The following is a 27,772-nucleotide window of genomic DNA, read 5'->3' as shown; positions in this document are numbered from 1 at the left end:
TTGACAAATATTACCCCCTTCCCTTTGTTCATTAATACTATTATCAATATCTTACTTTTTAAAAATTAACTGCTCACCATAGCTATTTTTTTGAGACCTCTAGGTTAAAATTATGTTTTTTCTCCCAAATGTCATTCAAAAGGTAAGGTTTCACACACACACACACACACACACACACTTATAATCCTTTAACTTTTAAAACTACATCCCACTCAGTATTTAATTTTATTAAATGAGTTAATAAACATAAAGCACTCAGAACAGTACCTGGCACATAAGGCACATTTGCTTTCAGCCTTATCATTTTAATTTCCATAGTGTCACTACTACTCACTAAGAAATTAAAATGTGAAGGAGTATATGGTACCTTGGCAGGTACCATTTTATAAATGACCAGATAAAAGCAAAGAGAATGTAACTGAAATAATAATAGTAACACCTTTGAGACTAGAAAGCTAGTATCCTTACTCCCAGACTTCTGGAATAAAAGTCTGGCTACATTAAATAGCTGAAGAGTTACACTAAAAACATTTATTTTTATTGATACATAACTGTACCTTGTATACATCCAGAGAGAAACTGAAACATCTTACAATAAAAATACATAAACAAAATTTAACCAAGAAAGTGCAAGACTTGTGCATTGAAAAACTACAAAACATTGTTGAAAGAAATTAAAGAAGATCCAAATAAATTAAAAGATATCCACATTCATGGATTGAAAGATTTAATATTGCTAAAGTGGCAATCTTTTCCAAATGGATCTACAAATTCAGTGCAATCTCTATCAAAATTCCAACTGCCCTCTTTTTGCCAAAATGGACAAGCTGATCTCAAAACTCATACAATAATGCTGATCACCAAATCAATCTTTAAAAAAAAAGAACAAAACCCAAGGATCCACACTCCCAATTTCAAAACTTACTACACTATTACAGTAATTCAAACAGCATGATACTACATAAGGATAGATGTATAGCTGTAAATAGAGAATTGAGAGTCCAGAAATAAACCTATGCATCTATGCTCAGCTGATTTTTGACAAGGGTGCCAAGACCATTCAATGAGGAAAGAAGAGTCTTTTCAACAAATGGTGTTGGGACAATGGGATATGAATGACTTTGGTACCCTACTTCACAAAAATGATCTCAAAATGGATCAAAGACTTAATGTAAGAACTGAAATTAAAAACTCCTAGAAGGAAACACAGCTGTAAATTTTCATGACCTTAGATTAGGGAATGGTTTCTTAAACATGACATCAAGAGCATAAGCAACAAAACAAAAATAGTTAAATTGGACTTCATAAACCTAAAAACCTTTGCATATCAAAGGACACAATCAAAGAAGTGAAAAACAACCCACAGAATGGGAGCAAATACTTACAAATGATATATCCGACAGGAGTCTAATATCCAGAATGCATAAAGAACATTTACAACTGAACAACAACAACAAATTTTTAAATGGGAAAGAGCTTAAACAGACATTTCTTCAAAGAAGATGTACAAATGGCCAATAAACACATGAAAAGATGCCCAACATCATTAGTCATTAGGGAAATGTAAATCAAAACCACATGTGATATTACTTCACACACACTAGAATGGCTATAATTTTTTTAAAGAGAAAATAAGAAGTACTGGCAAGAATGTGGAGAAATCGTAACCCTCGTGCATTGGTGGAAATGTAAAACGGTGTAGCCACTGTGAAAAATAGTTTGGCAGTTACCCAAAAGTTAACGTAAAACCCAGCATTTCCCCTCCGAAGTATATACGCAAGAGAACTGAAAACCTATTTTCACACAAAAACTCACACATGAATGCTCATAGTGGTATTACTCATAATAGCCAAAAAGTGGAAACAACCCAAATGTCCATCAACTGATGAATGGATATATATATATCCATACAGTAGAATGTTATTCCACCATAAAAAGGAATGAGGTAGGGGCAACTGGGTGGCTCAGTCGTTAAGCGTATGCCTTCGGCTCAGGTCATGATCCTGGGGTCCTAGGATTGAGCTCCGCATTGGGCTCCCTGCTCAGTGGGAGGCCTGCTTCTCCCTCCCTCACTCCCCCTGCTTGTGTTCCCCTTCTTGCTGTGTCTCTCTCTGTCAAGTAAATAAATAAAATCTTAAAAAAAAAAAAAAAAGGAATGAGGTACTGATACATGGTACACTGTGGATGAACTTTGAAAACATTATGCTAAATAAAAGAATCCAGATCAAAAGGCAACACATAGTGTTAATTCCGTATCTATGAAATGTCCAGAATAGGCAAATCCATACAGACACAAAGTGCATGACTGTTTGGACAGATTGAGGGGAGAACTGGGTGTATAGGGTTTCTTTCTGGAGAGAAACCTTCTGGAATTAGTGGTGATGGTTCCACAACATTGTAAATATACGAAAAGCCACTGCGTTATACTCTTTTTTTTTTTTTTAAAGATTTATTTATTTATTTGAGAGAGCGAGAATGAGAGAGAGAGAGAGAGAGGACATGAGAGGGGGGAGGGTTAGAGGGAGAAGCAGGCTCCTCACTGAGCGGGGAGCCTGATGCGGGACTCAATCCAGGGACTCCAGGATCATGACCTGAGCCGAAGGCAGTCGCTTAACCAACTGAGCCACCCAGGCGCCCAGCCACTGTGTTATACTCTTTAAAGGTGGTTTAAATATTGAATTTTATTCTCAATAAAATAAGTTTAAGAAAAAATACACATACAACATGTCAACAATATACAGATAAGAATTAAAACCAAAAGGAGAAATCAGAAACCAAAAGGCAGGAAAACACCAGAGTGGAAGCAAAGCTTATATGGGAGTTGATTCTCACATAAGCATGTACGACAAAAACTGAATATAGTCTGAATTAGCCTTGACTATTCCCCAGAAGATAGCCACACTGTCCCTGGAGAAGTCCAACAGCATCAGCAGAATGTATACTAGCACTGGAAGTTATATCAGTTGGCTTTTGAGGAGAACAACAACAACAACAACCCAAAAACTCCACTCCATGGTTAGTAGCACAAAAACAATAAAAATGTATCATTTCCCATGATTCTGTAGGTTGGGTGGGCAATTCTAACTTAGATGTCTATGATGGTCTCACTCCCATTTCTGGCACTTGCAGGCTATCAACCGGGGCACTTCAGTTCCCATCCATGTGGCTTTTCAAAAGGACAGTTTGGGTTTATTCGTATAGGTCTCAGGATTCCATGAGCAGGAAGAGAGAGCAAGCCCCAGTACACAACACGTTTCATGTCTCTGAGTGCTTTGCCTTTGCTATTGTCTCATTGGCCAAAGCAAGTCACATGGCCAAGCCCAGAATCAGGACTAGAAGTGACTACTCAAGATGGAGTAGATATGGGGAGGGGTATTATGGAGGCCTTTTTGCAAACAATCTAGCACAGAGAAAAATAGATTTGGGGTTTTTCGGTTTAGCATTAGATAAATTAGTTGGCTTGAACTTGGGGAAAGTTTGTGTGAAAAAGTACTTATCTCAGGGCGCCTGGGTGGTTCAGTTGGTTAAGCGACTGCCTTTGGCTCAGGTCATGATCCTGGAGTCCCTGGATCGAGTCCCGCATCGGGCTCCCTGCTCAGCAGGGAGTCTGCTTCTCCCTCTGACCCTCCCCCATCTCACGCTCTCTCTCTCTCATTCTCTCTCTCAAATAAATAAATAAATAAAATCTTAAAAAAAAGAAAAAGTACTTATCTCTAATTACTGAAATCACATTCAGCACTGTGAGATGCTCATAGAAAAACCTTTGCTAACTAAGACAGGAGGGAGAAGTAAGTGCACACTTCTTCCAATGCTCACTGATTAGAACAGAATCATCCACCCTCTTTACATTGTTTCTCTTCTCTCTTTTCTTTGTTGACCCACACAACGTTGAATTCTCCTAAGTCAAATGCACACATGCTACAATTCTACTATACATTGATAACTGGAACTCTGAGACATTTATTGCAATTGTGCATTAAATTTGGAGCGTCTCAAAATCTAGGAAACAAAGGATACTATAAATTCTCATAGAATAGTAATTTTTTGGTAAGAGATACACCAATTTACCAAAAGAAAAACTTTTCCTGTGATTAAATTCTAAAGAGACACTAGTGGGCGCCTGGGTGGCTGAGTTGCTTAAGCGACTGCCTTCAGCTCAGGTCATGATCCTGGAGTCCCGGGATCGAGTCCCACATCAGGCTCCCTGCTCAGCAGGGAGTCTGCTTCTCCCTCTGACCCTCCTCCCTCTCATGCTCTCTGTCTCTCATTCTCTCTCTCGCAAATAAATAAAATCTTAAAAATAAATAAATAAATAAAGAGACACTAGTTTATGGGATTGTAAATTTACATAATACATCTTCAATAGAAGTTTGGGAAGAAATGATAATATCAATTCTCACCTGGCTATTTCTAATATTAACACTTGATAATAGCTTAGTAAGTAAATCCTTGTAAAAGCATTTCTTTGTGGGCTAGCGAGGTTATGTCCTTGTTAACTCAGGAAATAGGAATAAAGTGGGCGCCTGGGTGGCTCAGTTGGTTGGGCGACTGCCTTTGGCTCGGGTCATGATCCTGGGGTCCCGGGATCAAGTCCCGCGTCGGGGTCCCTGCTCAGCTGGGGGTCTGCTTCTCCCTCTGACCCTCTCCCCTCTCATGCTCTATCTCATTCTGTCTCTCAAATAAATAAATAAAATCATTAAAAAAAAAAAGAAATAAGAATAAAGTATAGAAATAGGTAAATACGATCCTTGGTCTGTATCTGTTAAATATTATCTTAAGCTCACTTTTGGCAAAAATTGAATGAAATTCAGTTTAATATTTATTCTCCAATATGTGACAGAAATTTTAATACTATGTCAAGAATAGACAGAAATAGTATATTTGTTGTAAAATGTTTTTAAAGACTAATACGTATCTTGCCAAGTATTTTTAGATGTACCCTCCTGAATAATCCACTATAATAGAAAACACCAACAGTTCCAAAGATCTGTAGCTTCACACAAGAAGCATTTACATTTTGAGATTCCAGTATATCTGCTTTAAGCCCTGCTTCTTGACTCCATGATATTTCTGTGAACACTGAGCTGACATTCGTCAGATTGCTATATATAAGATTTATTAAGACCCTGGCAGGTGTCCTTTTCAGTATTATTTCTGCTAAGTCAGAAAGCTCTAAAAGGCAGAGTGGTGACAGATGTGGTTCTCAGTTCACAATATGAATTGCACAAGTAGATACTAATATTTTAAATGAGTGAAATAGCAAAGCAGACTTGAAGCATTTGAACAAAAATCTTCCAAAGCTGTCAAAACACTTGAAGAGAGGGTACTGCATTTTTTCACACCACCATCCTCAACCACTACACACAGACCACATACCCCAGGAGCGTTGATGAAAATAGTTGCTTAAATACCACCAAATGTGGGCGCCTGGGTGGCTCAGTTGGTTAAGCGACTGCCTTCGGCTCAGGTCATGATCCTGGAGTCCCGGGATCGAGTCCCGCATCGGGCTCCCTGCTCAGCAGGGGGTCTGCTTCTCCCTCTGCCCTCTTCCCTCTCGTGCTCTCTGTCTCTCATTCTCTCTCTCTCAAATAAATAAATAAAATCTTAAAAAAAAAAAACCATCAAATGTATACTTGAACTTACACAAAATACATTTTAAACTACCATTTATTTAATAAATTTGCTTTACATTACACTTTAAAATTGAGCTTACATTGGCTTAAACAAAAAAAAAAAAACATAAAAAGCAAAATTCCTATCACTCAGCTAGAATTCCAGAATGCATGCCTTGTCTAGGATCTACTGAATGGCATTAGCCAATCACCCTAAAGTCTTCTAGTTTATGCATAAATGGTAATACCTATATTGCTGGGTGTAATTGGTTCTTACACTAGCATTACTGGACAAGGCAGTGGCACAATAATTGACATTCCTTTCTGAGCTCTGCCCGGGACCTGCCTAACTTGCTACCCATCTCAAAATCTAAGAAACTGAATTGATCAGCTTCACTAGCATTAAAAGAAACACTGAGCACCACCTACAGAGTCAGAATTCCAAAGAGGTCTCTCTTTCACAATGGCACTTGAGTGAGCCTAATACAGAAGCATTCAGTCTGCCTGGTGTGACAACAGAACTCCTACTTCCCTACCCTGGCTGATGGCTGGAACTTTTCCAATAGCGGATATACCCTTCATTCCAAAATTAGAAATAAAATATAGAACTCAAATACCCTTTGAAGAAGGTAACACACGGACTAAAGTTTAATTCTCAAGTCCAGCCTCTCTTGCCATCTCGAACATTTCTGGGCTGCAGTTACCCCCTCTCTACTGGGAATGTGATCCCCTCTGTGGGTCAGCGATCCCCTTTGGCATAGTGGCATCACTTATGTTCCCAAACCTAAACCATTCCTTGACCCACATTCACCTCCAACAACCACATCACTTCTGAGTCCCTTTACAGAAGAAATTCTTGAAAGACAGGATGAGGGTTGCTCTCACCTCATGTGCTTTCCTCAACCACTCCCGTCAGGCTTCTGTCTCCATCATTCCACCAAGACTGCATTTGTCAAGGTCACCAAGGACCTCCTTGTTGCCAAACCCAGCGGTCACCTCTCACTTCTTATCTTACCCCCAGCAGTGTTCAACACAGCTGACCATTCTCTCTTTGAAATGCTTAGTTTCTCTTGGTTCTTTATGACACCAAAGTTTCCTGGACTTTTTTTCCAGTCTTAGAGGATGCACCTTCTCAGTCTCCTTTGCTGGCTTCTATTTTTCTGTTTTACTTCTAAACACTGGTGTGTACCAGAGCTTGCTTTGCTTCTTCATCCATACATTCTCCTCAGGAACGGCCTCATCCAGTTGCATAGCTTGAAAGGCCATCTGCATGTTGCTAACTCCAGAATCTACATCTTTAAGTCTGTCCCTAGGAACCTCAGATTTATTTATCCAGTTGCAAACCTGACGTCTTCATTTGAATATCTAATAGGTATCTCAAACATAACATGTCTAAAACAGAACTCTAGATACTCCCCTAAAACTTGCTCTTTACCTAGTCTTTGCCATCTAAGAAAATGGCTTTACTATCTCCCCAGCTGCTCAGCCAAAAATCTAAGAGTTATCTTTGAATCATTCCTCTGTCTCATACCTCAAAATTAATTCATGACCATGCTCTTTGGACTGTACCTCCAAAATATCCTAAATCTGAATACTCATGTCTGATTTTTTATACTTCTCTGTACCTTTTCACACCTCTCTGTATCCCTTTGGCAATGTCCTCCCACACTAACTGTGGGTGTACCGGGAAACTTGCCTTGACCAACGGGACGATAGCAAACTTGACACAAGCTAAGGTGTTAAAATCTGCTTGCTTATTTCTACTCCCTTGTGCTTCTTTGCAATCACTATGAGATTATGACAGGGCCAGCCTGAGAATAAGCCCAGGCTAGCCTACCAGAGGGACATAATATAAACACAGAGGAGAGCAGAGTTGTCCCAGCCATCTCTACTGAGGCCATCCCAGAGAGTCAGCAGTCAGCTAGCCCTTCCAAACACATCAGACAACCAAGGCAATATTGCAGAGCTGCCTAGTTGTCCCACAGCTGATCACAGATCAGCTGAGCCTGACCCACATCAGAAGAACTACCCAGCTATCCTATCACCTCATGAGCAAAAATAAATCCTTATTCCTGTATGCCACTGAGTTTATGGGATGTTTGTTACAGGGCATTACTGTGGCAATAACTGATATAGACACCACCATCCCTTGTCAAGACTATTGCAATATCCTCCTAATAGATCTGCTACTTCCTGAGGCATCTGGAAGGTGCAGTCAGTAAGGTGCCCAACTCTTGGTTTCGGCTCAGGTCATGATCTCAGGGTTGTAAGATTGAGTCCTACATCAAGCCCCGTGTCAGGCTCCATGCTCAGCACAGAGTCTGCTTCAGATTCTCTCTCCCTCTCCCTCTGTCCCTCCCACTCGTGCTTTCTCTCTCTGAGTAAATAAATCTTTTTTAAAAATGGATCCACTAGGGGCGCCTGGGTGGCTCAGTCGTTAAGTGTCTGCCTTCAGCTCAGGTCATGGTCCCAGGGTCCTGGGATCGAGCCCAGCATCAGGCTCCCTGCTCTGCGGGAAGCCTGCTTCTCCCTCTCCCACTCCTCCTGCTTGTGTTCCCTCTCTCGCTATGTCTCTCTCTGTCAAATAAATAAAATCTTTAAAAAAATAAAAAATAAAAATAAAAATAGATCCACTATTTCCTTCCATATCTTCTTATTATCCTTTCTCCATTTATCAATCAACACAAACTTTTAAAAAAATTAAATTAAGAAATAAAAATATAAATCAGTTCATGTCCTCAGCCCTACTTAAATCCTCCAATAGCTTCCCCTCCCTTAAACTAAAACTCCATCTCCTTAACCTAGCGTACCACCTACTTGTCCAGCTGCATCTGTACCCCTCTCCCCCAACCCACTAAACCATATAAGCTTTCTTCCTGTTCTTCAAACACAGCAAATTCCTGGCATGGTGGAGTCTTTGCACATCACGTTCCCTCTACCTAGAAAGTCATGCCACTTGCTCTCTGTTGCTCTCTCCCTAGTCAACAACTTCTTGTAACTCCAGTATCAGCTTAAATGTCACTTTTTGCAAAAAGGCCTTCCCTTGACAACCCAATCTAAAATAGATAACCAGTCACTCTCAGGTCTCTATTTTAATGATTTCAATGATACTGATCATGTCAGCTGTACTCAAATGAATGAGTGAGTGAATAAACAAAACTTATCACTACATGACATTTTTCTTGATTTTTTTAAAATTGTATGCTCTCCCCACTGATTATAAGTTCCACACAAGCAGGAACCTAGTCTGTATATTCATCACTGGATCCTCAGCATGTAAAATAGTTCCTTCACATAGCAGGTACTCATTAAATATATGATGAATGCTACCTGACTTACGGAATAGATCCTTTCTGAGATCAGGTTTTTATAAAGGACAAGGAAGTGGGTAAGTTGAAATGGCAATGGAGAAAAGACAGGCGGATTCTGACAGGGAAGTCTAGAAGCTGAGAAAATATTTCACCTAATATAAAATGAAGTTAAGAGTTTGGACTCTGAAAACAGCCTAGTATGGAAGTTTGGCTCTGCTCCTTCTTAACTATGTGAACATGGACACACTACTCACCTCTCTGAGCCTGTGTCCACATCTATTAAATGGGGTCATAATTGCCACTTCATTGAGTTGATATAAAAATTAAATAAGAAAATATATATCTAAAGTGCTTAGCATGGTACATGGATCATGGCAATTACTCAATATTAGTGATAAAAATGGTGGTGGTAGTGGTGGTGATACCTAAGTCAGTTCTACCATTATTGATTAGCTTGGCATAATCCACAGCATCTCATTTAACCTGTTCAGTCTATCAAATTTTTTTCTTTCAATTTTCAGCCATGTCATATTGTCCCTTTTCACCAAGATTGGAATGAGCATAGAACTTAGAGCCAGAAGAGCTGGGTTCTGGCTCTGGTTCTGCCACTTACTAGCTGGGTGACTTTGGGCAAGTCACCAACTTCCCAGACCTGAAAGTTACTTTGTCATCAGCTCTGTCCATGCCCAAGGCAGGACGTGCAGGAAACATTCTGAGAAGAGGCGAAGGAACTGGTGTAATACAGAGACATGGAGACAGAGAGACAAGCAGGCAGCCAATCACTCCAGCCCATTCCAGAGCACAAACAGGAATACCTAAACACCTTAACTCCAGGCTTCCCAAATTGTATTTCTCAGAATACTAGGACCTATCAGATTATACCAGACCCTAACCTCATAACAGCAGGGACACTGGCTCATTTTATTCTCTACCATAGGACCAGTGGCAGTGCCCAAAGCCTACTATCATATGGCCAACAGACTTATGAAAAGGAGCTCAACATCACTAATCATCAGGGAAATGCAAATCAAAACCACAGTGAAATATCACCTCACACCTGTCAGAATGGCTAAAATCAGAAAGACAAGAAATAACAAGTGTTACTGAGAATGTGGAGAAAAGGGAACCCTCTTGCACTGTTGGTGGGAATGTAAATTGGTGCAGCTATTGTGGAAAACAGTATGGAAGTCCCTCAAAAAATTAAAAATAGAAATACCATACCATCCAGTAATTCCACTACTAGGTATTTACCCAAAGAAAGCAAGAACACTAATTCAAAAATATATATGCACCCCTATGTTTAATGCAGTATTATTTACAATAGATAAAACATGGAAGCAACCTGGTTCAGTCAGTTAAGCAACTGACTCTTGATTTCAGCTCAGGTCATGATCTCAGGGTGGTGAGATTGAGCCCCATTAAGATTCTCTCTCTCCCTCTCCCTCTGCCCCTCCCTGCTCCTCTCTCTAAACAAAACAAAAACAAACAAAACAAAACAAAAAAACAGAAAAAAAAGATATGGAAGCAACCTAAGTATCCACTGACAGATGAATGGATAAAGATACAGTGTGTATGTGTGTGTGGGTGTGTATATATATATATATATATATATATATATATATATATATATATATCAATGGAATATTATTCATCATTCATTCATATATTCATCCATAAAAAAAATGAAATCTTGCCATTTGTGACAACATGGGTGGACCTAGAAGGTATTATGCTAAGTAAGATAAGTCAGACAGAAAAAGACAAATACCATATGATTTCACTTATATGTAAAATCAAAAAATAAATAAAACAAATGAACAAACAAAAAAAGGAGAAACAGACCCATAAATACAGAGAACAAACTGGTGGTTGCCAGAGGGGAGGGAGGTTGGGAGGATGGACAAAATGGGTGAAGAAGAGTGGGGGGTACAGTCTCCCAGGTATAGAATGAGTAAGTCATGGGAATGAATGGTACAGCATAGGGAACATAGTCAATGGTGTTGGAATAGTGTTGTATGCGGACACAGAGTTGTCAAAACATTAGGTTGTACAACTGAAACTAACATGACATTGTGTGTCAACTACAATTTTAAAAATGCATGTATTTAAACCAAATCAAAACAACACATACTATCATAAGATGTGCTTACCACAGGCTTGTTGAATGAATGAACAAATGTATTTGGGCCAAGCTGCATTGCACAATGTCAAACTGGTTTCTTATGTGCGTTCCTCACAGCCTTTTCTACATGAACAGGCTCTGTGAATCATAGAGAATGCTGCCTTTCCCAGCCTTATTTGATCACAGAACTCACTCTACATCCCTTAAGCCTTATTAACATCTCCCAGAGTTGTAGTATTCTATAAAACAGTTTGAGAAACATGTTATGCTTAGATAATTTCAGTCATTTTCACCATCATAAAAGATACAAGTTCTCTTACTCTTTACATATAACATAATAAAAGGCCAACTAATTTGACTCATATCTGGTCTGAGCTGTTTCCTCCGCCTTCAAATCTCGCAACACCACGCAGGGCCTCCACGCTCCTGTCCCCTACACAGCAGATGTCTTGCCCAGTTTCTCTGCCCTGTTGCCTGTCTCCTTATAACCAGTCTGCTCTCCAAATCCTTCCACTTTTCTCTTCCACTATCCCTTCTCTCTACACCCCTAGTCTTATGAACTTTCTTAAACTGCTTTAACTACTCCTCTTCCCGTTTTCCAATCAGCCCAATGTCTCAATCTTGTAATTTACAGATCATTCCACCTCTGCAACTTTTCAAAATACTTCTCCCTTTTATAATAAAGGCTGTTCCTCCTCTTGCATTCTCTACATTGGACTGTCCTTAGGGCCATTCCTTAATCTTAAGTAAACATAATCATGTCAGATCCAATCTGGTTTCCCCCTTCCCTTCCTGCCATTTATTTCCAAGTGTTCGAGAAAGCAAACACACTAGGCCTTTTCATATCTCCACACCTTTACTTGAGTTGTTCTCTCTGCCTAGACGAGCACCTGCTGAAATGCTACTCATTTTTTAAGGTCCTGATCACGAGGAACCTCTTTCATAAAGTCTCCCTCATTTTCCACTCCTGCCACAATTAACTACTCCCTCGAACCAGCCCAAAGGCAACTGGATAACTCATCGCAGACATCTCAAGTTAGTTGTGTATATGAATGAAGAGATGGCAGAGTTTGAAGAGAAGACCGTGAACCAAGTGAGTGTATCAAGGGGAATGACCAAGAGGTTGGTGGCAAAAGGGGAGACCACGAGGGTATCTGCATGGAGGGCTTTACCTCTAAGAGAGAAATCAGCAAAGGGAAGCCAGAAGGCTATAGCAGAGAGAGTTACAGAGAAGGGAGTGCTCCCATCATGTGAGGAGGCTGGGGTGTGGGAGCATTGATTCACAATGGAACAATGCCCTCGGAGGACCGTAGGAAAGATTGGGAAGGAAACCAGCAGAAGAATGGAAGTTCAGAATCACAAGGGAGTTGAGAGTATTTAGGAGAGAGCTGATCAGAAAGGCTAGGAGCCAAGGAAACTGGGGACAAGAGGCAAAGGCTAGGCCTGAGCTGGCTGAGGTCCCAGACAGTGTCAGAGGCCAGATGAGTTAAGCATTCAACAGTCTTTTATCAGCATTCAAATGTAGGTTGATGAGTAATTCTGTAATGTCTACGAAGAACAGATTTCTCCAATGCTGTACTCATGGCATAATATTTATCCCTGTGTGTGGGCTCTGTAATGTGGTGAAGAAGGTGAGAAGGGGCTGGGTGTGGTATCCCCTTTCCTTAGGGCAGAGCTCAGAGACCTAAAAGGGAAAAAGCAAGATGAATACCTAGAGTCTCCAGGGATCAAAGGTCTCCAGGCAAACTACAGGCAACAGTAAACACCAAGGCCCAAGAAGTAGGGGGCTCATCCAAAGGGTAGATAAAGAATGGCAAAGTCTGTACATTAGGCACGGCTCTTTCAACTGCAAATAACTTGATTTAAGCAGACAACAACAACAACAAAAGGAATGTATTGGCTCACAAAACCAAGCAGGCTTGGGATGCTTCAGGCACATCTGAATTCTGGATTGTTTTTCTTTTTTTTTTAATTTTATTTTCTTTTGAGAGAGAGCGCGAGGGGGCGGGGGGGGGGGGGGGGGCGGGAAGAGCACAGAGCCCGATGGAAGGCTCGATCTCACCACCCTGAGATCATGACCTGAGCCAAAATCAAGAGTCCGGCGCTTAACCACCTGAGCCACCCAGGCGCCCCTGAATCCCTGAGTTTATTTTATTTTATTTTATTTTAAGATTTTATTTATTCATTTGAGAGAGAATGAGATAGAGAGAGCATGAGAGGGGGGAGGGTCAGAGGGAGAAGCAGACTCCCCGCCGAGCAGGGAGCCCGATGCGGGACTCGATCCCGGGACTCCAGGATCATGACCCGAGCCGAAGGCAGTCGCTTAACCAACTGAGCCACCCAGGCGCCCCTGAATCCCTGAGTTTAAATGGTGCCGTCTGTGCTCCCACCACTGCTCAGAGCTGTGTCTCACTGCATGCCGGCTTCATTCCTACTCTCCTACCTCAAGCAGCTTCCCCCATAGAGCAGGCAAAGATGGCCACCAGGAGCTCCCAGTTAAATCACTCTGGGGGGGGGGGGGGGGGGGGGGGAAGAATCCCAGAGGAAAAGAACGCCTCCTTCCTTACCTGGGGCAGAAATGGAGCCTGACTGAGCAAGGCTGGGTCATGTGCTAACCTCTGAACCAATCAGTAGGTCCGGTGGAAGAACTTCTCAGATAGGCCAAAGCTAAGTCACGTGACCAGCCCTGGGGCGAGTGTCCACCCCACCCAAACCACAGGAACCGTGGACAGAGAAGTTCCCCAAAGGAAGGAAGTCCAGGCCAACAAATAAGGAGTCCACTGCGGTGAAGTTACTTGTCAGTCAGGCCCCAGATAACGAAGGAGAAGCACAGTCCTGCTACTTAAAGCGTAGAAGTGATGTGGGGAACAGAGGCAAAAACAAATGTAGATAAAATTAAATGTCCTTATAACCTGCAGCCTGTTGGCAAATACTTGAGGCAGACGGAGTAGAGCATTCCTCTAGGAACTCCCAATCTTAATGTCTTGCTAGAGGCAAAGACAACCTTAGCTGGACAGTAGCCAGGACTCCAGGATCCTGTGAGTCTGTAGCATATGAAAGTCATTTCGTAACTTCCCTTGGTCTTTACCTCCCCACCCCTCACTCCATAGCATATAATCAATTGCTCCTCACAATCCTGGGGCAGCCCTTTCTGCCCAAGGGTCGTGTCCCCATGCTTTAATAAAAATTACTTTTTTGCACCAAACTCTCAAGAACTCTTTCTTGGCCGTGGGCTCTGAACCCCAACATTTCCACATCACAAGGGCTTTGAAGTCAGAACTGGTTTTAAATTTCAGCTTTGACACTTACTAGCTGTGTGACCTCAAGTAAATTACTTAATTTCTCAGTGCCTCAGTTTCCTTCCTATAAAACAGGGATAATAATAGTACCTACCTCCTAGAGATGTTTGGAAAGAGTAAATGGAATAATGCACATAAATTGCTAGACACAAAGCTTGACACAAAATGATCAATAAATGGTAGCTATTATTAGTAATAATAACAATAATGACAACTGTACATGGTGGCCCTAGGCAGAAGCAAGGAAGCTGAGCTGGGCACTGAGAGAGGTCAGGATGGAGGGTGGGGATGGAGTGTCTGGGAGTCCCGGGGCCTTTGGAGACGGAGAATAACTTTTGCTGCACTATTTTATATGGTAGAGCCCACTTACCACAAATAGTTATTGAGCACCTGAAATGTGGCTAGTGCAAATGAGGAACTACAGTTTTAATTTTAATTTTAATTTAAAATTTAAAACTGAAGCAGTATAAAATGTTTCTCCATTAACTGCAACTTTATTGTTTGGTAGGACTACATCTTACATTATCCACTGCACTGCATAGGACATTGCCTTGCCTTGCACTGTACTGGATTGTATTACTCATATTCAAGCTCCTGGTTGTTTCTGGCCTCTCATTAATAATCATTATATGATTACACGGTGAAATTATCATGTTTCTTATATATTGGGCTACACAAAATATATTATTAAAATAAATTTCATCTAGTATGTTTTGCTTGTTTCACATGGCCACTAAGAACTTCCAAATCACAGAACATTTCTATTCCACAGTGCTACTATGAAGACATCTTAGGATCTTCAGGTTAAGGTGCTTGAAGTGATATCCAGAGAAACTGGCTGCTTTCACTTGGTTTGAAGCAGACTTTTATGTTTTTTTCTAGGTTGTCCAATTCTGTTTACCAGGACAGAAGATAATAAGAGGAGAGGAGCATTGCTCAGTGTGGATACTCAGCAGAGCTATAACGTACCCTCTTGAGTCAGATTGTATTGTTCTCAACTTTGGCTCCACCACTGAGCCAAATTTCCCTGAATTTCCAAGCTTTAGGCTCTTCATCTGTAGAATGTTGAAAATAATCTTGCCCACTTCATTGGATTGTAGGGCGGGTTAAATGAGCTGATCCATGTAACAAGCCCCACTTGGAGCCTGGAACATCTTATGTCTCAAAGACATTAACTATTGGGGGCAGGTGGTATATTATTTGGGGATAAAGAAGGTGCAACTGAATGGTCTCCCTGTATCATTGAGCTCTGCTTGCTGTGGTGTAAAAGGGTGCATCCCTCCTATGCATTTATCTTTCTGGACCAAAGAATTCAATGGGAGTATTTTACTCAATCTTCTCTGCCACCGATAGATATGTTTGCTTTTCTCTAAGCCCATTACATCTTTACAGTACATTAATGAAACTATCTTAGATGCTGAAACATGAAAATGGGTAAAATGACATTTCTGAATTATTTGTAACGACACCTAAGATCTAGTTAGCGCTTTTGTTCCAAGTCATACACGTAGTGAATCTCTTCAGTTAAGAGTCCACAATCATATCTGAATTTCTTTAGTAAAAAACTAGAATGCAGGGGCATCTGGGGGGCTCAGTCAGTTAAGCATCTGCCTTCAACTCAGGTCATGATCCCAGAGTCCCCGGATAGAGCCTCGCATCAGGCTCCCTGCTCAGTGAGGAGTCTGCTTCTCTCTCCTTCTGCCCCTCCCCCTGCTCTCATGCTCTCTCTCACTCTCTCTCTCTCAAATAAATAAAAATCTTAAAAACAAAAAACTAGAATGTCCATCTGCATATACAGATAGATTAATTTTACCTAAATGCATTCTTCACCACTGCATAGACTTGAGACCAGCAGTTTGGCTTTTAGCGTCCCAATATGTTCATGTTGACTGTAAACTTGGGACTTTACACTGTGTACTCCCTCTTCTACATAATTTTTTTTTAAAGATTTTATTTATTTACTTGACAGAGAGAGAGACAGCGAGAGAGGGAACACAAGCAGGGGGAGTGGGAGAGGGAGAAGCAGGCTTCCTGCTGATCGGGGAGCCCAATGTGGGGCTCGATCCCAGCACCCTGGGATCATGACCTGAGTCGAAGGCAGATGCTTAACGACAGAGCCACCCAGGTGCCCCTACATCATTTATTTTTAAAATATAATAATAATGATTAGACTAGTTTACTCACATTTGTGTTCTAGGAAATGTCCATTATGGCTGCCTTTGTTCTGTTTTTACCCCCCTCCCCATTGCTGATTTATAAAACATTTTTCCCAAACTCCCACTGACTCAATTTATTTAACAGCCTTTGTGTGGAGTCTTTTCAAAGTTACTTTGAAAATCACAATCTAACTTCCATGATTATTTAATGCTCTTTAAGAACGCCAGTGAATGTGTCAAACATGACTCCCCTGACAAAGGTGTGGCCTATGCCTATCCCCGCAAAAGGTTGTATTTGCTTAAAAAGTGTAAAATCTGCTTTCCCAACACACACACTCATGGCAGAATTTATTTTAGATTCCACTTGTTCCACAAAGTTCAAGAAAAATGTCATAGACTGTACGTTCAATTTACCCTCTGAGTCTCAGCAAGCTCTTATCCTCTGAGGCTTACCTTTCTCATCTGTAAAATGAGCATAATATAGACGTCCTTTGCTAAATAGAGCAAGTCATCTCATTATTCATGAACGTGTATAAAACACTCTGAAAAGCTCAAAGTCCTTTACAAGCATTAGGCCATGAATCTTTCTGAAGTGGACTGTTAATTATGTGTCATTATGCTTTGCTTAATAGGTGGAAAACCTGAGGCACGGGAACATAACACCAGTTAATAGCCGACTTAAAAATCTAGACCAAGCTTTAAACATTAGACAGGAAGATGTTAAGGGAAAAATCTGAATAGGAATCCACTCTGCTCTGGTTCTTTATCAAGAACCAACATCAATGCAAAATTCCCTCACATTGCTGGTTGTCCTGCCCCTCCTACTTCCTCTTACAGTCCAAGTACGGGGAAATGGGTGGGAGGGTTGGAGTTCCCTGCGGGCTTATAATGCCTTCCCCTGCTTACACAAAGGTTCACGAACACTAGGCCAGGTACTGAGGTCAAATGCTGTTTCACAGATACTATAACAACCTCTCCACCTTTTGTTACTGATCCCTGGAAACTTTTCCTACCACATCCAACAAAATGAAATGAGGCTATAGACATTACCAACCGGAACACAGCCTCTGCAAATGGGACCTGTTGGATTACTCTGGCTTTATTAACTGATCTACAACCTGGTACATAACATGGCCTGACTAGCTCCCGCTAAACTTTGTGTCTTCACACAAAGTAGATACTGTTGATCTAAAAGGTCAAAAAAGAGGATAATGGAAACTTTAGATAGCTTTATATAGCTAGTGAGCTTTTTCAAATTATTATTTTGTGTCCTTCTGACAATGATTAATAGAAACTAGAAATCCTTAATCCCAGAGTGGTATTTTGAGAAAAACTCCCCAAGAAAATAATCCCCAAAAGGGAAAAAATGTATAACAACACTACTTACTTAACAAAGAAAAGAACCCTAATTGTCCAACAATTGAGGAATGGTTCAAAATACTGTTGTGTGTGTGTGTGTGTGTGTGTGTTGGTGCAAAATGGTAGTTTTATTAAAGCACAGGGACAGGACCCGTGGGCAGAAAGCTGCTGCACGGGGCTGTGAGTGGTGGCTGATTATATACTATGGGGTTGGGGGAGGTAAGGAAAAGGGAGGTTTCTTTCTTTTTTTTTTTAAACTTTTCTTTTCTCTTTTTTTTTAAGATTTTTATTTATTTATCTGAGAGAGAGAGAACGAGCAGTGGGGAGGGGCAGAGGGAGAGGGGGAGAGAGAGAGAGAGAGATAAGCAGACTCCCTGCTGAGCAGGAAGCCTGATGCAGGGCTTGATCCCAGGACCTGGAGATCATGACCTGAGCTGAAATCAAGAACCAGATGTTTAAACACCCAGGCACCCAAAGGGAGGTTTCAAAAGGATTTCCATATGCTAAAGAAGACTCACAGGATACTGAGGACTTGCCATTGTCAAGTTAAGGTTGTTTTTCCTTCTAGCAGTAAGATAGTTGGGAGCTTCCTGGAAGAATATCACATATTAACAAGACAATCAGCTAGCTACTAAAAATGATAATTAAATTAAAAATGTCTATATGAAATAATGCTACCCAAAGAACTTTATGCCTGAACTAATTATAATCTCAAAAAGTAAGTGCATATATATAATATATAAAGTACATATATATTGCATATATATAAACATTACAGAACTTGGGAGTTACACAAACAGTTGCATGCAGTGCTCCTTAAGTTAATTATTTTCTAGAAATTTGCTAAAGATTTTTAACAAGTCAAATAATGATAGAGATGACTGAGAGGGGTTCACCAAGATTCTCTCTGGAAAGGTTTTGGGGTTGTTTTTAATTTCTTTGTAGGCTTCAGCATTGTTTACACTTTTTAACAATTAGCGTATATGAGACAAATTTTTTTTGTCTAAATGATGTCAGGGAGAATCCACAGAGCACACTGAGAGTTGAGGAATCTCTGTGGCATCCAAGGATTTATCCTTAGTCTAGGTGAGGTAGGAGGATGCGTCACCAGCTCTGAGCCCAAAACCCTCTTTGAGCTACGACTCCAGAACCTATGAACAAGAATTCTTTAATGCAGTGCTTCTATAACTGGTTTAAATGTGTGACAAATAAGTTGACAATCTTTTAAAAAAATTAAAAAGCATTCACACCTAAATTTACGTCTTATTCATTCATAACTCAGTTAAATTGTATTTCTGCTTATCTGCATGGCTAAAGGATCAGACATTTTTATCAGTCAAGGCAGGAAAATAAAAAAGAAAGCCAACCACCTTCTATGAAACAAAAATAACAACCCCAATGGTAAAAACCAACTTCGCTGCACACTTAAATTATATCCGCAGAAAAATAAACCTTGAAATCACTCCTTTGTAGGAAGAAAAAAAAAAGCCAAGACTTAGGGGAGCCTGGGTGGCTCAGTCGGTTAACTGTCGGACTCTTTCTCTTTTTTTAAGATTTATTTATTTGAGAGAGAGAGGAGAGAGAGAGAGAGACAGAGCACAGCACGAGTGGGGTGAGGGGCAGAGGGAGAAGCAGACTCCCCGCTGAGTAAGGAGCCCAATCCAGAAATCAATCCCAGGACCCTGGGATCATGACCTGAGCCAAAGGCAGATGATGCTTAACCAACTGAGCCACCCAGGCACTTTGAGTGTCTGACTCTTGATTTCGACTCAGGTCCTGATCTCTGTGAGTTGAGGGGGGGATTGAGCCCCATGTTGGGCTCCCACTCAGTGGGGAGTCTGCTTCTCTCCCCTTCATACTTCCTCTGCCCCCCCCCCACTCGTGTGCTTTCTCCCGCTCTCTCTCTAAGATAAATAAATAAATCTTAAAAAAAAAAAAAGCCACAATTTCACTTTTGGGGCAGTCATGTGGAGATTCCACATGTTGTGGTTGAAACATAATATTGGGGTATACATGAGGACATGAGAGTTTCCAAGGAAATAGTAACAGAAAGACATTGTTGGAACTCTATTCAGGATAAAGAAAAGTTAAAATCTTTTCCTATGAAATCAGGCTAGAACTTCACAAAAATTAAAGATAAATGGAGCAGGATATTTAACAGAGAGTTCTACATTAAAAGTATCTTATATAGCTAAAGATAATTTAAAATCCGTCACTTTGATACCCTGTAGCTAATCATTTCAAAAGCTTTTAACTTTCAAAAATAAATGACATGTAGTCACAAAAGGAAATATATATACACTGCTGAAATCCAAAGAGATCTTCCTCCTTTATAAATGTACAACTCACCTGTCTAGACAACCTAATCAGCACATACTTCCCTCCCTCCTCCAAAAGCCACTCTTCTTAGCTATAAAAACCAAGACAATCACAACAATATGCTAAGAGAAAATACACAGGTGGGGGAAAAAAATAGTAGTAGTAGTCGTAATCTGTGTTGTCCTTTTAAGAATGTTATCAGTGGGGGCGCCTGGGTGGCTCTGTTGTTAAGCGTCTGCCTTCGGCTCTGGTCATGATCCCGGGGTCCTGGGATCAAGCCCCACATTGGGCTCCCTGCTCAGTGGGAAAGCCTGCTTCTCCCTCTCCCCTAGCCCCCGCCCTGCTCCTGTGCTCTCTCTCTTGCTCTCTCAAATAAATAAAATCTAAAAAAAAAAAAAAGAATGTTATCAATGAGGGGTGCCTGGCTGGCTTGGTCGGTGAAACATGTGACTCGGGGTTGTGAGTTCAAGCCCCGCGTTGGGTGTAGAGATTACTTAAAAAATAAAATCTTTAAGAAAAAAAAAGAATGTTATCAGTGAGAACTATTTCTAAGTAATACCGAGAAACAATGCACTTGGGAAAACTTAAATGACGTTCTATGTTTCAGTCTATACAGCAAAAGTGAAGTGAAAGTCTAGTCAAGAATTTAATGAATTTAGGCTATTGGGTTCAACTTGGATAACTATGACCAAATATCTTTTTGTCCTAACTGCCAAATGTCCACAATTATCTGGAAAATTCATTCAGTACATTCATCAAGTATTTATTAGGCATTGCACTCTTCCCTAGGAGAGTTTACAGTGCAGCTGAGAAAACAAAAAGAACTTAGGTGAAGCACTTAGCACATTAGAGAAAAACATACTGCATGGAAAGCGAGGTTGCAATGGCTTCAAAAATTCTGTTTAGAAAAGGGAAGGATGGCCATGGACGGAAGAATGAGCACTGCAGGTATTCCCACCGGCCGAGTTTCCATTCACAATGGTACCTGGTGGGTTCCAGTGGAATAAGTGTTTTCTACCCATCTTCTCATTTGCTGTCATCCCCCAGGGAGCAAGTCACTCCTGCACCACTCCAATTAGCAATTGCCAGCACTGGTGTTTTCTGCCTTCTGTACTCCCAATGCATAGGCATTACCTTGGGAGTATAGAGCTTTGCTTTTTCCGCACAGACAAGATGGTTTGGGAACAATGCTCTCCCTCCTTCCGTAGAAGCTGATTCTCCTCATTCCTCTGTGTGTAAGCAAAAAGTCCTGTTGACATGGTCAAGCGACTGGCATAGAGGGCAGCAAGATCACACTGAATTAAAGAAGCCTAAGGAGTGATTCAATTGGTAAAATGGGGTTGGGACAGTTGTGATCATCCACGAGGCCCTGGATAGATCAGTCATCTCTGCTCAGCCCAGCCAGAAACAGGAACTTGGTGCACATTCCAAGAAAGACATGAGCTTTGAAACAGGAAGTGAGGATGCTTCTGCTGGTAAGGAAATTGTGTGATAAACTGGCCCCCAGAAGGAAATATTGATAACTTCCACTGAGGCCACAAGGCCACCACCAACAGCAGGCCTGCCTTTCAGATGAAAATATTAGACTTACTATAGACGAGTTTCACTGAAAGGTAAGACAGTCAGAGGCCAAGGTGATGGCATGAGTCCTCCTCGACACAGTGAACTAGAGTAGGAACAAGGGCTCTATGACCAGTAAGCTATGTATCACCCACGCTAGGGCTAGAGGTTTTGCCTCCCACGACAAGTGTAATTAGTTGGTAGTGGACGCTTAAAGTGGTAGAAGAAGAAATCTGAGGTCCAAACTGGGTTCAGTGAGAGACTATGCCTGGACTGGTCCAAGAAAGTTACTGTTGGTAAAGGCAGGAAAACAGCAGTATAGTGCCATGGCTGAAGCTCACTGGGCTCTCAGCGGAGGTTCGTTAAGGTACCAATGGCAGACTGAACAAAACTTTCTACCTTCTCTCCCTCCTGAATGGCCAAAAAATAAAAACAAAAGGAATTTTTTTTCTTTAATGTATGAACCCAACAAGGATGGAGAGAATGGAAGAAGAGAAAATGGTAAAACATTTTGGTGGGGTGAAGGGAAGCCAAGAAACAACCTCATTTATACCACGGAATCTCCAAAATGCTACATAATTAAAGGCAGTTCGACCCCCTGTGGGGAGAGGGGAAAGCTAAAATAAAGAGGACTGAAAGCTTCTTTAAAAGGCAGGGCGCCTGGGTGGCTCAGTTGGTTAAGCAAGTGCCTTTGGCTCAGGTCATGATCCTGGAGTCCTGGGATCGAGTCCCACATCGGGCTCCCGGCTCAGCGGGGAGTCTGTTTCTCCCTCTGGCCCTCTCCCCTCTCATGCTGTTTCTCTGTCCCTCTCTCTTTCTCTCAAATAAATAAATAAAATCTTTAAAAAAATAAAATAAAAGGCAGTTGTATGTCCCATGTCCCTTCAGCCATTCTGAGCAGGTAGGTGATAGCCCCCCTCCCTATCCTTGCAAAAACACCTGAAGTTTCTTCCCCACCTCCTCTCCAAGAGAGGGTCTCTGGAATGGGGTACATCAGGCTCAGATGTTGTACTGGAAACACCATGGAGGGGTTTTATGAACATGTGGATGCTGAGACTTTCAGCCTTCTCCTCTACCTAGCTCCCAGACCACTGGCAGCCAGGCTCTCCACCACCATCCAGGAAAAAGAGTAGAAGAGCCTTTTCTGAGGACTCTCCATGGCCCAAGAGGTAATGACATCAGAGTTTCTCCAAATAAAAGCCCCAGCCAGATCAACAGACAGTGACATTTCCAGTCAACAAGCCCACACACATCTTCAGCTTTTAACACCCCACTCAAATGTGAGCAGACAACAGAGGGCTTTAGAAATAGGAGGCAAATCTCTAACATGAATGATCCAGACATAAACTAATAAACAGACAAAAGCAACTTGGGGAAACAGAGTCTGTGATGTAAGGATTAAACTTTCCAAAAAAGTTTGTCCTCAGAGAGATAAGACAGATAAGCACTGAAACTATAAAACAAAAGCAAGAAATAGATATTGAAGGGGCCAAGAGCAGACCACCTAAAAATGCGTCACTTTGGCATGCTGATTATTTTAAATAAAAGTTACTGAAGAGACAGCCAATGCAAGAAGGACACTCAGACCCTCCTCTGTCTCCTGAAAGCAGGAAAGAAATCTCCCATGTGAAAGGTGCCCTCCCTGTACCAGGAGGTAAAAAGACATCCCTATGGCCAGAGATGGGAAATTTAGAGCCAAGAAGGCTGTATAAACAACCCTTGTTACTTTTTACTCGTTTACTACTATAGCCCAAATTCTGTTTAGAATTCTTTACTAATTGAAGTTCCCAAAATGTTCTTTGTTCTGTCAATTCTTCACAGAGTTATTGTTTCTTTGTCTAAAAAAATATAAAAACTGCCTGCTTTAGTCATTTCTTTAGGTCTCAATTTCATAATTGAGCCTCTGTGCGCTTGGAATAAAACTGTTTTTCCCCTGTTAATCTGTCTCATTTAAATTTAATTCTTAGTCCAGCTAGAAGATCTTGAGGGCAGAGGAGAATTTTTCCCTTCCTTCAATATACCACACACATACACACACACATTCAGAAAGCAAAAAGAGCTTTTAATTTAAAATAATTAGAAATGTGATTATACTTATTAAAAACTCAATGGAAGGGCTAGATGATAAAATTGAGACAATCTCCCCAAAAGCAGAACCAAGAAATAGAGACATAGAAATTAGGAGAGAAAATATAAGAAAATTAGGGGCTCAATATCTAATATATGAACAATAAGAGTTTCTGAAAGAAACATCACAGGGTGCCTGAGTGGCTCAGTTGGTTAAGCAGCTGACTTCAGCTCAGGTTATGATCCCGGGGTCCTGGGAGAGAGTCCTGCATTACATCAAGCTTCCTGCTCAGCAAGGAGGCTTGCTTCTCCCTCTGCCTCTGCCTCTCCCCTCTGCCCCTACCCCCGCTCGTGCTCTTTCTCTCTCGCTCTCTCTCAAATAAATAAATAAAATCTTTAAAAAAAGAAAGAAAGAAACATCACAGAAAATGGAGAGGAGGAAATTATCAATGAGTCAATTCAAAAAAATTTCCCAAACTGAGGGATATAAGTTTCAGGATTCAAAGAACCCAGCACAATGGATGAAAGCAGATCCATACCAAGGTGCAGCAACATGAAATTTCAGGATCATGGAAACCAAGAGAAAATTCTATATACTTCCATAAAGGACTCAGCAGGCTTGTAAACTGTACATAAATTACAGGCAAAATTTGAGGAATCAGAACAGTTCTGAATTTCTTAACAGCAACACCACAGCCTAGAAGGCAGTGAATCAATGCCTTTAAAATTTCCATCCTAAAATTCTAAACAGTCAATTGTCGGTGGAAAACAACTATTTCCAGGCATTCGCTGCCTCAAAAAAATGCATATCCCATGCATCTTTTTCCAAAAAGCTCCTTGAAGATTGTTCTACCAAAACAAGGGAGTTCCCCAAGATAGAGGAAGACGTGTGCTTAATAAGAGCTCCAATACAGGAGAGAAATGATGGGGATCCCCAGGATGATGATGAAGGTCTTCAGGGTCACAACTGGTCTCCACGTGTAGAGGGCAACTGGTCCAGATTAGGGCAAGGCAGGAGACTCAAGGACAACTTCTTCAGGAAAATGAAACTGACAATACCCCATGCATTTGAGGCAAGTTTTAGAAATCTGGCCAAGAGTTTTGGGTCAAATTAATGATGAGGACATACAAAACTAAATAAATGAACAAACAACTATTAACGCCAAAGAAAACAAAAAGCTGTGCTTGGCTTAGCTCTGCATATTGATCTAACCAAAATTACTATGTAACTACTGCAAGGATGGGAAAATAAGGAAGCTGTGGTCAAGATGGGGGTGAGAGAAATAAAGGGAGCCACGTCACCATCTTCCACAGTGGGCAGTCAATAGATAATGCTTCAAACTGCAAAATTCAAGAAGTAGCAACTATAAGCAACAAATACCAAAATAAGCAGCTCAAAGAATTACAAATGGTTGTTTCTGGAGAGAGAGATATGTAATTTAGATTAAAAGTTTAAAAATTAAAAAAAACAAAAACAAAAACAAAATGCATGTTGACTTCTATGCCCAGGCATTTTTACATTTATTTGCTTTTGCTTTGTGTCCCCAATAACAATTTGGCAAAATTCCATCCTTGTTTTTCCCAAACAAAAGAAAATGTAATTTTCTACATCTAGTCCACAGCAGCTATGGCCATATGAGCTCTGAGCAGCCAAACGTGGTGGGAAAGGTAATAGTTATAACCCAACCCAAGGAAGGACTGGTTGAGCTAGGGCAGAAACAAAAAGGTTGAGACAACTACTAAGCCCCTCTCTTCTGGGATTCTTTTCAACAAAGCTATCCTCATGGCATAATCACATGGTACAGGATAATCTTACAGTTGCCAACAACCATGAGCCAATTTCACTCCTTTCTAACAGACCCAAATGTCCCTCTTTATGACACTAATCTAACCAAGATCTGAGTTCAACTTCACTCCTCTTTACCTCTGTAGACTGAATAGCAAGAGAGAATAAGGGCTCTGACGCAAGTGGCCCTGTCCTCAACAGATATTTACTAAGCATCCATGGGGGACCCAGCACTAGGCTGAGGGTCAACACCCCTGTGCCAACTATGTGGACCTAGCCTGTCCTGAACAATAAGTTGATTCTCCCTAAGGGTGAGAATCCAGGGAGGGGTGGAGTCGGGGTAGAAGCCACAAAACTGGAAGAGCTGGGGCGGGGAGAGAAGGCACCAACTGGGCCAACCTGGAGGAACCTGTAAGCAGAGGTGTGATTGGAGGCCCAAGGCTCAGGCTCCTACCACTCTGGATATGCAGAGGAATGCAGGGAGACCAACAATTCTTCCCCAAGCATAAAAGTAGCCAGACACTGCCCACAACCCTTCCAACCACCCTGTCAAGTGTCAACTTTACAGAGCAAAGGTTACCATTCTCTGAGCTTTACCACGGTTGGATAAAATATTGCCCCTGCCCTTGAGTGAGTAGCTGCTGAGAAAACATGATGACTGTCTTAGTATACAGAATAAGTAAAGCAGGTTGAAAGTGCTAGAGCACACATTAATATTCTATATTCTTTTCTATTTGGGAAGATGTGAGAATTTTAGTTCAAGGACCTGTGTGGAGCAAAGGTTTTGCCTACTAGAGTACAGCACTGATTTGCATGTGTCTACAACACTTGCCCTATACAGTTCCAAAAACCAAAACATATACACCCTTGTGGGAAGAATCAAACTCATTAACATAAATACATTGCAGTAAGCAACATGAATTGGCAAGAGTAGTACTACATTGATCAGATTAATTCAGGGAAAGTAGAGGTCTATCCTAAACACTGAAAATGTAACTGAACTAAAAAATACTTTCCAAAGCAAAATAAGAAAATTACAACATACTTTCCTTTCTCCATATAAATCATGATATTCCATACTACATGTGATTCTTGCTGACTGAGCTATACCAGTGTCACAAACCAACCTGTTAAATCCTAAACTTAATTGGGAAAACCACTGGTTTGTTGAAGTTGTTTCTTCCTCCTCAGCTCTTTAGGGGAGAATCATCTCAAAGAGAGTAAATTCTTGGAATTTCCTAAAAGGAAAATGGGCACTCACTGGAAAAATACAGGGTATATGCTCAAAACACTTGAGTATTTTGGATAACCTTCAAACCCACTTAGCCACCGGCCCATCCTGTTGTTCCCAACCCTTCTAATCAAGTATTCCAGTTTCCAAAGAACGGCAATAGATGAGACTGTTTCCGAACCTGGTACACAGAAATGTATTATTATTCTTCCATTGGGGGGAAAAGATCAAAAGCAAATTTAGGATCCAAGGAAAAGTGCACACACCGGATCAAGGTCTAGTTTTCCTAATACATGTATTCACCGAACCTCTGTTTTCAAGATTCAGACTATTTCCCAGATTAAAAAAGAAAGAAAGAAAGAAAAGTGAAGTTGGTGGGGTGAGGCACTCGGACACGTACAACTGTGGAATGTCTCTGTCGATTGTGCCAACTTTCAATCGGGACTGCGCTGCCGCCCAATCAGACTGGAGGAACCAACCTGGCCGCACCGCTGGGAAGTGAACGCAACGCTGAACCTGGCGCGGGCCGGCTTCAGCCCCGGGACCCAAAGGGAAAGGAGGCGGGTGCTCCTCGGGAGAGGCCAGCGCCTGAACTCGAGAGGCGGAGAGGCGGCGGCAGCCGGGAAGCCGCAGCTACGCGGGAGCGCTCACCTGTCCCTTCTTCCTGGACCGGAATGGACCGGGTCCCTCACCTGCCGTCGCGCGCCCGCGCTCACCGCGCCGCGCTGGGGAGAAAATCTTCCTCATCCCAGGAGGGTCTGTCTCTGGGCTTGCGAGAGCCACCTCTCGCCTCGCGCCGTCCTGACCCTTTCCTGCCCGGACTCCCGCAGTCCCGGGGCCGCCCCTGCCGACCCGCGGCATCCTTACCTGGCTGGAGCGCGCAGGGTGCGCGGAGCCGCGGACAGCGTGAAGTCCCGCGGGCACCGCCGAGTTGGGAGCCTGGAGCCGCA

General features: G+C 41.6%; 1 protein-coding gene across 2 annotated transcripts in view; it reads right to left on the bottom strand.

Moving 5' to 3' along the window:
* TEC (tec protein tyrosine kinase) overlaps nt 1-27,761 on the bottom strand; it is a 137,518-nt gene extending 109,757 nt beyond the window's left edge. Inside the window, exon 1 of one of the 2 annotated variants that reach the window (XM_035005022.1) lies at nt 27,690-27,761. The gene's annotated coding sequence lies outside the window, so the exon portion shown is untranslated. Of the gene's footprint in view, nt 1-27,473; nt 27,489-27,689 lie in introns of those variants that run through there. The other variant, XM_035005024.1, reaches the window with a different exon arrangement.
* Nucleotides 27,762-27,772: the final 11 nt, after the last annotated feature.

This window comes from Mirounga leonina, unplaced genomic scaffold, assembly GCF_011800145.1.
Source record: "Mirounga leonina isolate KUSES-001 unplaced genomic scaffold, KU_Mleo_1.0 Mir_129, whole genome shotgun sequence".
Lineage (NCBI taxonomy): Eukaryota > Metazoa > Chordata > Mammalia > Carnivora > Phocidae > Mirounga > Mirounga leonina.
The sequence above is the reverse complement of the archived record's forward strand: the minus strand, read 5'-3'. Positions and strand labels throughout refer to the sequence as shown.